At 43.3% G+C, this 13835-nt stretch overlaps 1 protein-coding gene across 8 annotated transcripts in view; it reads right to left on the reverse strand.

Annotated features, from left to right (window-relative positions):
• The window catches only part of LOC126200108 (protein-tyrosine sulfotransferase-like), a 971294-nt gene that overhangs the window by 757797 nt on the left and 199662 nt on the right, over positions 1-13835 (reverse strand). The window lies entirely within an intron of this gene.

A 13835-nucleotide genomic window follows, 5' to 3' on the forward strand; every position in this document is an offset into this window, starting at 1 on the left:
TGCCATCGCCGCCCGCCCGCTCCTGGTGAAGTGACGAGCGAATGGCTAAAGTCTACCTGCTGCCAGGCCTGAAACCTCTTCACAGATTAAGCGCCACAGGCTTTACGTATTATGTGGAACACGTATTATGTTCGAGTATAATGACTTTTCTGGAGACTAGAAATCTACTCTGTAGGAATCAGCATGGGTTTCGAAAAAGGTCGTGTGAAAAACCCAGCTCGCGCCATTCGTCCACGAGACTCAGAGGGCCATAGACACGGGTTCACAGGTACATGCCGTGCTTCTTGACTTCCGCAAGGCGTTTGATACAGTTCCCCACAGTCGTTTAATTAACTATCTATGAACTATCAGGCCAATTGAGTAATTGAAGAGTTCCTAGATAACAGAACGCAGCATGTCACTCTCGATGGAGAGAAGTCTTCCGAAGTAAGTGTGAAGTCAGGTGTGCCGCACGGGAGTGTCGTAGGACCGTTGCTATTCACAATATATATAAATGACCTTGTGGATAACATCAGAAGTTCACAGAGGCTTTTGCGGATGATGCTGTGGTATATCGAGAAGTTGTAAAAATTGTAGTGAAATGCAGGAGGATCTGCAACGAATTGACGCATGGTGCAGGGAATGGCAATTGAATCTCTATGTAGACAAGTGTAATGTGCTGCGAATACATAGAAAGAAAGGTCCTTTATCATTTAGCTACAATATAGCAGGTCAGCAACTGGAAGCAGTTAATTCCATAAATTATCTGAGAGTACGCATTAGGAGTGATTTAAAATGGAATGATCATATAAAGTTGAACTTCGGTAAAGCAGACGCCAGACTGAGATTCATTGGAAGAATCCTGAGGGAAATGCAATCCAAAAACAAAGGAAGTAGGTTACAGTACACCTGTTCGCCCACCGCTTGAATACTGCTCGCCGGTGTGGGATCCGTACCAGATAGGGTTAATAGAAGAGATAGAGAAGATCCAATGGAGAGCAGCGCGCTTCGTTACAGGATCATTTAGTAATCGCGAAAGCGTTACGGAGATGATAGATAAACTCCAGTGGAAGACTCTGCAAGAGAGACGCTCAGTAGCTCGGTAGAGGCTTTTGTTGAAGTTTCGAGAACTTACCTTCACCGAGGAGTCAAGCAGTATATTGCTCCCTCCTACGAAGAGACCACAAGAATCAGATCAGAGAGATTAGAGCCCACACGACACTGGAATATAAGGGAGAATCGATAGAGGTACTCAAGGTACCCACCGCCACACGCCGTCAGGTGGCTTGCGGAGTATGGATGTAGATGTAGATATATATGATGGTTGTGTAAATCGCAGGTTATCTCAAACATGTTTTTCTGTTGGTTACGAATATCATGAAAGATACGTATTGCGAAGCGTATTTAAGGATCTCAAGCCCTTTGAAAGAGCCCCTGTATGAAAGCTGGTTACCTGCTTACCTATTTTCTTCAGCCATCCGTAAAAGAGCTGGCAGTGAAGGTGAGCTAAATAGGCTACAATCACCACCAATCTCAATTTTTAAGAGTACATCAGTCATTCAGAAGGATTTTCTTAGGCCGTGTATTTCCTCATCAAGTCTGTGTCCAGCCGTCTGTACCCATCTTGTCTACTGATTTCCCTTTTAGAAACAACTGTTATTGGTTTCTAATATGCGCCATAGACTCACCGAAAATGCGAACTGGCAAGACAGTTTTAACACCGACGAAAGTTTAAATCGGGACGTCAGCTTTTCTCAGCTAATGCTCATCGATTGATAATCCGTTACACAGTCGTTGGCGTCTTCCATAAACGGTTTCCGGTAGCTGGCTGGAAACTTCGCAGAGTTCGGCTGAGGGCGAATATATCAAGCGATTTACGGCCCATTACGCAAGAGATATTGCCTGCGGCAGATGTTATGGTCACCTTAAACTGTTTTCTTATGGAGCTTCGAGTTCGAAGATGACGACAGCATGAAATCACACGGCAGTTACCTTCAAAATAACGTCGCACTGTTCCACTTGAATTACCTTCTTGAGAAGAATGTGCTGCAAAACTGCTGATCGGGAAAATTTATGACGTATAGTCGAAGGTTTTACGAACCTTCGAGAAAATGAAGATACGTAATTAATTTTCTATTTGTCACAGATACATGTCTATAGTTCTAGTACATTCCGAAAGCACGGTGCCACAATTAAGAGGCTGGACGAGCCAAATCAAAATGGCGAGGCTCCTTGATGAAATGCAGTATCGTGCGATACTTCGTTTTCCGTGTTTGAAGAGGAACATCGTTGCAACAGTCCATCCTGAGTCGTTGCAAGTGTCTGCTAACAGTGCACAATCATATGACATAGTGGTTTATCTAGTGCAGACCATTTCACTGTGCTCGAATACACTATCCAGTCACAAGAATGTGACCAACTGTCAAAAGCTTGAATAGTCACCTTTCGCAGCGTGGACCACTGCGAAAAGTGCAGGAAGGGTGTCAATGAGGTTATGGAAGGTACCGATAGTGATGCGTAGCCATATCGACTCCTGTGCCATTGACCAGCTGTGGTAGGTTTCTCGGCTGAGGATACCCAGCACGACGTAGTCCCACACATCCGGGATTGGCATTAAATCTGGTACGTTTGATGGCCACAGGAGTACGGAAAACTCATCCTGCTGCTCCTCGAGCCACGCACGTACACTTAGAGCCGTGTGGCACGTTGCGTTGTCCTGCTGGTAGATGCCAGAGTGCCAAGGAAAAACAAACTGCACGTGGAGGTGGATATGGTCCCGAAGGATACACGCATACTTGTGTTGACCCATTGTGCCTTCCAGAATGACGAGGTCACGCAGGGAATGTGATGAAAACATTCCCTGGCCTAGACCACACCGCTCCCTCCTCCAGCCTGGAGTATGTGGTATGCAGAGAGAATGGCTAAGTCTCAGGATAAAAATAAAACCATATGGTCAGTCGTAAAGGAAGTGGCTGGTCTGCAGAGACAGGTCGAGGATATAGAATCAGTGCGTAGCGGGAATGTCCGTGTTACTGATAAGTCGCATATATGTACAGTATTTAATAATCACTTTCTGAATTTAGCAGGTGAACTAAATAGAAACCTAGTCCCAACAGGGAATCATATAGCGCTCTTAGAAAAATGTGTTCCGAGACTGTTACCTGAAATGATCCTCCATGATACTGACAAGAGGGAGATTGAGTTAATAATTAAATCACTAAAGACCAAGAACTCTCGTGGATATGAAAGGGTATCTAGCAGAATACTGAAGTATTGTTCTATGTATGTTAGCCCAGTACTTGGCCATATCTGTAACTTTTCCTTTAGGAGTGGGCGGTTTCCTGACCGATTAAAGTACTCGGTAGTGAAGCCACTTTATAAAAAGGGAGACAGGGATAATGTTAACAATTTTAGACCTATTTCTATGCCATCGATGTTTACTAAATTTATCGAGAAGGTTGTATATACAAGGTTACTGGAGCATTTATATTTACATAATTTGCTGTCAAATGTACAGTTTGGTTTTAGAAATGGTTTAACAACTGAAAATGCTATTTTCTCTTTTCTCTGTGAGGTTTTGGACGGAGTAAATAAAAGGTTGCGAACGCTAGGTGTTTTCTTTGATTTAATATTACTGCAGAAGTTGGACCATTATGGAGTAAGGGTAGTAGCTTACAATTGGCTCGCCTCTTACTTTAAGAACAGAGAGCAGAAGGTAATTCTCCGCAATATTGAGATTGGTAGTGATGTTCAGTCCAAATGGGGAACTGTTAAGTGAGGCGTTCCCCAAGGGTCGGTGCTGGGGCCACTGCTGTTTCTTATTTATATAAATGATATGCCTTCTAGTATTACAGGTGATTCAAAAATATTTCTGTTTGCTGATGACACCAGCTTGGTAGTGAAGGATCTTGTGTGTAATATTGAAAAGGTACCAAATAATGTACTTCATGAAATAAGTTCGTGGCTTGTGGAAAATAATTTGATGCTAAATCACAGTAAGACTCAGTTTTTACAGTTTCTAACTCACAAGTCATCAACAACCGATATTTTGATCAGACAGAATGGGCATATTATAAGCGAGACGGAACAGTTCAAGTTCCTAGGCGTTCAGATGGATAGTAAGCTGTTGTGGAATGCCCATGTTCAGGATCTTGTTCAGAAACTAAATGCTGCTTTATTTACCATTAGAACAGTATCTGAAATAAGTGACAGTTCAACACGAAAAGTAGTCTACTTCAACACGAAAAGCAGTCTACTTCGCATATTTTCATACGCTTATGTCGTATGGTATTATTTTTTTGGGTAATTCTTCTGATTCAAAAAGGGTATTTTTGGCTCAAAAACGGGCTGTTCGAGCTATATGCGGTGTAAGTTCGAGAACCTCTTGTCGATCCCTATTCAATAGTCTGGGAATTCTGACATTGCCCTCACAGTATATACACTCCTGGAAATGGAAAAAAGAACACATTGACACCGGTGTGTCAGACCCACCATACTTGCTCCGGACACTGCGAGAGGGCTGTACAAGCAATGATCACACGCACGGCACAGCGGACACACCAAGAACCGCGGTGTTGGCCGTCGAATGGCGCTAGCTGCGCAGCATTTGTGCACCGCCGCCGTCAGTGTCAGCCAGTTTGCCGTGGCATACGGAGCTCCATCGCAGTCTTTAACACTGGTAGCATGCCGCGACAGCGTGGACGTGAACCGTATGTGCAGTTGACGGACTTTGAGCGAGGGCGTATAGTGGGCATGCGGGAGGCCGGGTGGACGTACCGCCGAATTGCTCAACACGTGGGGCGTGAGGTCTCCACAGTACATCGATGTTGTCGACAGTGGTCGGCGGAAGGTGCACGTGCCCGTCGACCTGGGACCGGACCGGACCGCAGCGACGCACGGATGCACGCCAAGACCGTAGGATCCTACGCAGTGCCGTAGGGGACCGCACCGCCACTTCCCAGCAAATTAGGGACACTGTTGCTCCTGGGGTATCGGCGAGGACCATTCGCAACCGTCTCCATGAAGCTGGGCTACGGTCCCGCACACCGTTAGGCCGTCTTCCGCCCACGCCCCAACATCGTGCAGCCCGCCTCCAGTGGTGTCGCGACAGGCGTGAATGGAGGGACGAATGGAGACGTGTCGTCTTCAGCGATGAGAGTCGCTTCTGCCTTGGTGCCAATGATGGTCGTATGCGTGTTTGGCGCCGTGCAGGTGAGCGCCACAATCAGGACTGCATACGACCGAGGCACACAGGGCCAACACCCGGCATCATGGTGTGGGGAGCGATCTCCTACACTGGCCGTACACCACTGGTGATCGTCGAGGGGACACTGAATAGTGCACGGTACATCCAAACCGTCATCGAACCCATCGTTCTACCATTCCTAGACCGGCAAGGGAACTTGCTGTTCCAACAGGACAATGCACGTCCGCATGTATCCCGTGCCACCCAACGTGCTCTAGAAGGTGTAAGTCAACTACCCTGGCCAGCAAGATCTCCGGATCTGTCCCCCATTGAGCATGTTTGGGACTGGATGAAGCGTCGTCTCACGCGGTCTGCACGTCCAGCACGAACGCTGGTCCAACTGAGGCGCCAGGTGGAAATGGCATGGCAAGCCGTTCCACAGGACTACATCCAGCATCTCTACGATCGTCTCCATGGGAGAATAGCAGCCTGCATTGCTGCGAAAGGTGGATATACACTGTACTAGTGCCGACATTGTGCATGCTCTGTTGCCTGTGTCTATGTGCCTGTGGTTCTGTCGGTGTGATCATGTGATGTATCTGACCCCAGGAATGTGTCAATAAAGTTTCCCCTTCCTGGGACAATGAATTCACGGTGTTCTTATTTCAATTTCCAGGAGTGTATTTTCTTTAATGTCGTTTGTTGTTAGCAATATTAGCTTATTCCCAAGAGTTAGCAGCTTTCACTCAGTTAATACTAGGCAGAAATCAAATCTGCATGTGGAATGCACTTCCTTGACTCTTGTGCAGAAAGGAGTGCAGTATTCTGCAGCATCCATTTTCAATAAGCTACCACAAGAACTCAAAAATCTTAGCAGTAGCCCAAACACTTTTAAGTCTAAACTGAAGAGTTTCCTCATGGCTCACTCCTTCTATTCTGTCGAGGAGCTCCTGGAAGAGCTTAAAAATTAAGCAAATTCCAGTGTTACATTGTTGATTTTCTTTATTTAAACTTACGACTTGTCGCCTGAATATGTTTTTTTTTTATATTTCATTTTATCCGTTTCTGCTACCGTGTTATAATTTCATGTATTGACTCGTTCCATGACCATGGAGACTTCTCCTTAATTTAGTCCCACGGAACAATAAATAAATAAACGATTCCGACGAATGCTGGCGGGTACTTGCTTTCGCACGCCTCACGCCGTACACGTCAGTGTCCATCTGTCCGATGGAGCATAAAACGTGATTGATATGAAAAACTCACCGTGGCCATCCCGTGGACGTCCAGATGCGGTACTAGCATGCAAATTCAAGCCTCCGTCGCCGATGAACAGTGGTGAGCATGGGTGCATGGCCTACATGCAGCAACGTTCGCTGAACGGTCGTTAAGGAGACATTGTTGGTAGCCCCTTGGTTCATCTGGGTGGTCAGTTGCTTAACACCTCATTCGCCCGTACACATCACTGCAACCAATGTTCAACAAGTAATCTACGGTCCCGTGGTGCACTACAGTTGCTTTGGCGCCCGGTTTAGCACAGTGCTATTTTGCGATGCGTGGTATACTTTAACCACGGCCGCATGCGAACAGTTTACAGACTTAAGCGTTTCGGAAATACTTCCACACTTGGCCCGAAAGCCAACGATCTTGCCCTTTTGGACGGCAAACAAATCGCTCCGTTTCCGCTCTACGACAACGACTGCAGTTACTCCGCGTCCCCCCGACACGCTTTATACAGGGTGTTACAAAAAGCCGGCCGCGGTGGTCTCGCGGTTAAGGCGCTCAGTCCGGAACCGCGCGACTGCTACGGTCGCAGGTTCGAATCCTGCCTCGGGCATGGATGTGTGTGATGTCCTTAGGTTAGTTAGGTTTAAGTAGTTCTAAGTTCTAGGGGACTGATGACCACAGAAGTTAAGTCCCATAGTGCTCAGAGCCATTTTTTGTTACAAAAAGATACGGCCAAACTTTCAGGAAACATTCCTCACACACAAATAAAGAAAAGATGTTATGTGGACATGTGTCCGGAAACGCTTAATTTCCATGTTAGAGCTCATTTTAGTTTCGTCAGTATGTACTGTACTTCCTCGATTCACAGCCAGTTGGCCCAATTGAAGGAAGGTAATGTTGACTTCGGTGCTTGTGTTGACATGCGACTCATTGCTCTACAGTACTAGCATCAAGCACATCAGTACGTAGCATTAACAGGTTAGTGTTCATCCCGAACGTGGTTTTGCAGTCAGTGCAATGTTTACAAATGCGGAGTTGGCAGATGCCCATTTGATGTATGGATTAGCACGGGGCAATAGCCGTGGCGCGGTACGTTTGTATTGAGACAGATTTCCAGAACGAAGGTGTCCCGACAGGAAGACGTTCGAAGCAATTGATCGGCGTCTTAGTGAGCACGGAACATTCCAGCCTACGACTCGCGACTGGGGTAGACTTAGAACGACGAGGACACCTGCAATAGGCGAGGCAATTCTTCGTGCAGTTGCCGATAACCCTAATGTCAGCGTCAGAGAAGTTGCTGCTGTACAAGGTAACGTTGACCACGTCACTGTATGGAGAGGGCTACGGGAGAACCAGTTGTTTCCGTACCATGTACAGCGTGTGCAGGCACTATCAGCAGCTGATTGGCCTCCACGGGTACACTTCTGCGAATGGTTCATCCAACAATGTGTCAATCCTCATTTCAGTGCAAATGTTCTCTTTACTGAAGAGGCTTCATTCCAACGTGATCAAATTGTAAATTTTTACAATCAACATGTGTGGGCTGACGAGAATCCGCACGCAATTGTCCAATCACGTCATCAACACAGATTTTCTGTGAACGTTTGGGCAGGCATTGTTGGTGATGTCTTGATTGGGCCCCATGTTCTTCCACCTACTCTCAATAGAGCACGTTATCATGATTTCATACGGGACACTCTACCTGTGCTGCTGGAACATGTGCCTTTACAAGTACGACACAACATGTGGTTCATGCACGATGGAGCTCCTGCACATTTCAGTCGAAGTCTTCGTACGCTTCTCAACAACAGATTCGGTGACCGATGGATTGGTAGAGGCGGACCAATTCCATGGCCTACACGCTCTCCTGACCTCAACGCTCTTGACTTTCATTTATGGGGGCATTTGAAAGCTCTTGTCTACGCAACCCCGGTACCAAATGTAGAGACTCTTCGTGCTCGTATTGTGGACGGCTGTGATACAATACGCCATTCTCCAGGGCTGCATGAGCGCATCAGGGATTCCATGCGACGGTGGGTGGATGCATGTATCTTCGCTAACGGAGGACATTTTGAACATTTCCTGTAACAAAGTGTTTGAAGTCACGCTGGTACGTTCTGTTGCTGTGTGTTTCCATTCCATTATTCAAAAATGGTTCAAATGGCTCTGAGCACTATGGGACTCAACTTCTGAGGTCATAAGTCCCCTAGAACTTAGAACTACTTAAACCTAACTAACCTAAGGACACCACACACATCCATGCCCGAGGCAGGATTCGAACCTGCGACCGTAGCGGTCGCGCGGTTCCAGACTGTAGCGCCTAGAACCGCTCGGCCACCGCGGCCGGCCATTCCATTATTAATGTGATTTGAAGAGAAGTAATAAAATGAGCTCTAACATGGAAAGTAAGCGTTTCCGGACCCATGTCCACATGACATATTTTCTTTCTTTGTGTGTGAGGAATGTTTCCTGAAAGTTTGGCCGTACCTTTTTGTAACACCCTGATACCCTCCAGTGATAGTGCGCCACCTGCTGTCAGTGAGTGGTTATTGCACGTTGACGTCGAACAGGGACGTTGGTCACATTTATGAGACTGGACTGTGTAAGTACGAATGACGGAGAAGGAAGTGGGTGACCTTACCCCAGGGAAGAGCCGGGACTCTGAAGAGAAGTGGATGGCTGGTACAGTAAGATCGACGTATTACAATCGAAGAGACTGTGGAGAAGGTGAAAGTCAGTCAAGAATCAGTTTTAAACATGTCGCATGACGTTTTGAAGATAATGAATGTCCCAATCGCTGGGACATCCGTTCAAACAGCCCGCTGAACTGAAGCAGTAGGGAAAATGTTTTGTAAGGCCAGGCCCAATGACTCCTTTAGCCCGGCTTGTCATTATAGATGAGTACCGTGTGTATCACTATGACCTCAAACTAAGGAATCATTGGAAATATTGTTTCAACGCTGCAGAAGATAGCGAAGGCCCAGCCACCATCGACTCAGGTGATACTGAGCTTTTTGCAACGGCTATGGGGTGCTGCTTACAGATTACGTTCAGAAATCATCACAGGTGCATATTACCGGAATCCTGACACGGTTAGTGGATGCAGCGCAACGAAGCATCGCTGGAAGCTGTCCAACAGGGGGTGATCGCATAACGACAAAACCTCAGCTCATTCTGCACATGACACTGTCAAACATGCAGCTCCTTCGAGCTATCAACTTTTCTCTCGACGCTCATATTCTGCTGACATGGCACCCAGTGACTTCTTCTTCTTCTTTCCTTGGATGAAGAAATGGACGCGTGTCACACAGTTCCAAAATGATGACGTCGTTTCCGAGGTGGACTGATATCTGAACAACCAGAACGAAGACTTCTACAACCAAGGTCTCCGCCAAGTCATCCAACGTTGGAAATATGTGTCGCACTGCAGGATGAATATACGTAGAGAAAGACTGATACCGTCGCCAAATTTCGTGGTCGCAGGTGAATTTTTCGGAGGTGATAATTAATGCTTTATGAACACTCTTCGTACACTAACATAGATTGAATCAGTATATTTTACTGAAGTGTTATTAGTATAAATTTGGTTGAGACAGAGTCAAAAGCTTTCTCAAACGCATTTCTTCTCATGCAAAGCGGTAATTCATGTTAATTGCTCCTTTCCATAATTTTGTCCACGAGTGTTGTGCATAACGGATAGGAAAGTTGGAACACATTTTCATGAACTCGCTTTTTTTTTTCACTGCACAGGCAGTAAATGACCTCAAGAAAGCAAACTTCAACATATGTACGTCAGGAAGTTTTATGATCTTCCGGAACGAACAAGAAAGAAAGAGAGAACAGAACGCATTAAACGAACGTTGCCTAAGAGAAAGAAGAATGCATGCAGCAAGAATTGAAATATTGGTTTAAAGCGCTCTGCGAAAGGGCTATTCGAACAAATAATAATTTCGTATGAGCTCAACGGCCTAACGCAAGTATTTCAATATAGATAGGATGACTGTAGAAAGCTAGGGACACCCCAGTCGCCGAAGTGGCTTCGAATTGAAGTACTTGCATCAAGCTATTGAGCCACAAGAAATTATTAATGTTATTATTATTATTATTATTATTATTTCTCTCCTTTCTCCGACGTTATGTCTGGTTGAAAATGGAAAGTGACGTGGACCTTGATCAAGCGTGACTTCCTTTTAACTGTACGGTATATGTTACATTGCATTTAGGAACTTTCGAGTAATTGAACTTGTATCAATAATTACAGATTTCTCTAGTTGTATATATATACGTTTGGATGTAGTTGTATAGCGTTGATGTACTGGTGGATATTGTGTGGTATGACTCCTGTAGTTGATAGTATGATTGGTATAATGTCAACTTTATCCTGACGCCACATGTCCTTGACTTCCTCAGCCAGTTGCATGTATTTTTCAATTTTTTCTCCTGTTTTCTTTTGTATATTTGTTGTATTGGGTATGGATATTTCGATTAGTTGTGTTAATTTCTTCTTTTTAGTGGTGAGTATGATGTCAGGTTTGTTATGTGGTGTTGTTTTATCTGTTATAATGGTTCTGTTCCAGTATAATTTGTATTCATCATTCTCCAGTACATTTTGTGGTGCATACTTGTATGTGGGAACGTGTTGTTTTATAAGTTTATGTTGTAAGGCAAGCTGTTGATGTATTATTTTTGTTACATTGTCATGTCTTCTGGGGTATTCTGTATTTGCTAGTATTGTACATCCGCTTGTGATGTGATGTACTGTTTCTATTTGTTGTTTGCAAAGTCTGCATTTATCTGTTGTGGTATTGGGATCTTTAATAATATGCTTGCTGTAATATCTGGTGTTTATTGTTTGATCCTGTATTGCAGGCATGAATCCTTCCGTCTCACTGTATATATTGCCTTTTCTTAGCCATGTGTTGGATGCGTCTTGATCGATGTGTGGCTGTGTTAGATGATACGGGTGCTTGCCATGTAGTGTTTTCTTTTCCCAATTTACTTTCTTCGTATCTGTTGTTGTTATATGATCTAAAGGGTTGTAGAAGTGGTTATGAAATTGCAATGGTGTAGCCGATGTATTTATATGAGTGATTGCTTTGTGTATTTTGCTAGTTTCTGCTCGTTCTATAAAGAATTTTCTTAAATTGTATACCTGTCCATAATGTAGGTTTTTTATGTCGATAAATCCCCTTCCTCCTTCCTTTCTGCTTAATGTGAATCTTTCTGTTGCTGAATGTATGTGATGTATTCTATATTTGTGGCATTGTGATCGTGTAAGTGTATTGAGTGCTTCTAGGTCTGTGTTACCCATTTCACTACTCCAAATGAGTAGGTCAATATTGGTACAGCATAAGTATTTATAGCTTTTGTCTTGTTTCTTGCTGTCAATTTTGTTTTCAGTATTTTTGTTAGTCTTTGTCTATATTTTTCTTTTAGTTCTTCTTTAATATTTGTATTATCTATTCCTATTTTTTGTCTGTATCCTAGATATTTATAGGCATATGTTTTTTTTCATCGCTTCTATGCAGTCGCTGTGGTCATCCAATAAGTAATCTTCTTGTTTAGTATGTTTTCCCTTGACTATGCTATTTTTCTTACATTTGTCTGTTCCGAAAGCCATATTTATATCATTGCTGAATACTTCTGTTATCTTTAGTAACTGGTTGAGTTGTTGATTCGTTGCTGCCAGTAGTTTACGATCATCCAGTGGATCCAGAGCAAGGCAGAACCAGAAAAGACTAAATGTGTCTCCTTGGCATATTCCACGCTTAATCTGTATTGACTGTGATGTGATATTATTTGAATTTGTTTGGATATTAAGTGTGGTTTTCCAATTTTTCATTACTATGTTTAGGAACTGTATCAATTTAGGATCTGCTTTGTATATTTCCAATATTTGTAGTAACCATGAGTGGGGTAGACTATCAAAGGCTTTTTGGTAATCAATGTATGCGTAGTGTAGCGACCTTTGTTTAGTTTTAGCTTGATATGTCACCTCTGCATCTATTATCAGTTGCTCTTTACATCCTCGTGCTCCTTTGCAACAGCCTTTTTGCTCTTCATTTATAATTTTGTTCTGTGTTGTATGTGTCATTAATTTCTGTGTAATGACTGAAGTTAATATTTTGTATATTGTTGGTAGGCATGTTATGGGGCGATATTTAGCTGGGTTTGCTGTGTCCGCTTGATCTTTAGGTTTCAGATAAGTTATTCCATGTGTAAGTGTATCAGGGAATGTGTATGGGTCTGCAATGTAACTGTTAAATAATTTAGTTACATGTGAATGTGTTGAGGTGAACTTCTTTATCCAGAAATTTGCTATTTTATATTTTCCAGGGGCTTTCCAATTGTGAGGAGAATTAATTGCTTGGGTGACTTCATGTTGCAAAATTTTTACTTCAGGCATTTGTGGTATCATCTTGTATGTGTCTGTTTCTGCTTGTATCCACCGTGCATGCCTGTTATGTTGTACCGGGTTTGACCATATGTTGCTCCAGAAGTGTTCCATTTCTGTTATGTTTGGTGGATTGTCTACTTTAATGTGTGTGTTATCTATTGTCTGTTAAATTTCTTTTGGTTTGTGTTGAATGTTTGGTTTTGTTTCCTTCTATTTTCACTTTTTTTGTATCTTCTAAATCGTTTGGCCAATGCTTGTAATTTCTGCTTCTTTTCATCTAATTGCTCTATCGCTTCTTGTTGTGAGATTTTACCTAACCTTTTTCGTTTTTTTTCTGACATTTCATTTCTTATAAATTGTGTTAGCTGTCCGATGTCTTTTCTTAGTTTTTCTATTCTGATCTGTAGCCTGTGTTGCCATGCTGGTTTTGTGGGTTTCTTCTGTGTGTTGGTTGGTTCTGATCTCTGCCTAGTGTGTATATTTAGTGTAGTGAGTGCTCCTATATAAACCAGTAGTTGTAACTCTTCCATAGTTGTTTTTTCATTTATTTCGTTGTGTATGATTGTGTTGATAGTTTTTATTGTTGTTTCGACTTGTGGGTTATTTGGCGGTCTATGCAAGAATGGTCTAATGTCTGTATTTGTGTCTTTGTATTCTGTATATGTCAGCTGAAATTTTTCTTCTGTATCTAACATGTGTGTCACTTCGTGTTCTATTTGTACTTGTTCTGGTGGCTGTCTTAAGATTTCGTTTTCCTCTGATTGTTTAATTGATGCGTGTTGTTCTTTGTTTGTTTGCTCTGGGATGTTTGAGTCCATTACTGTATTTTCTTCTTCTTCTGATTGCACATTATTTTGTTCCAGCATTTGTTGTACTTGTTGTTTGATGTTTTCTAATTCTGACGGGTATCCTGTTATTTTTTATGATTGATTATTACACAGATCTGATCAGCTAGTCGTTGTTTTGTTAAAAATTTTAATTCTGGGTATCTGGTAATAAATGTTGTGTATACTTGTGATCTGTATCCAGTTGTGTTGGTTCCTAGGT

Source organism: Schistocerca nitens, chromosome 1, assembly GCF_023898315.1.
Source record: "Schistocerca nitens isolate TAMUIC-IGC-003100 chromosome 1, iqSchNite1.1, whole genome shotgun sequence".
NCBI classification, from domain to species: Eukaryota; Metazoa; Arthropoda; class Insecta; order Orthoptera; family Acrididae; genus Schistocerca; species Schistocerca nitens.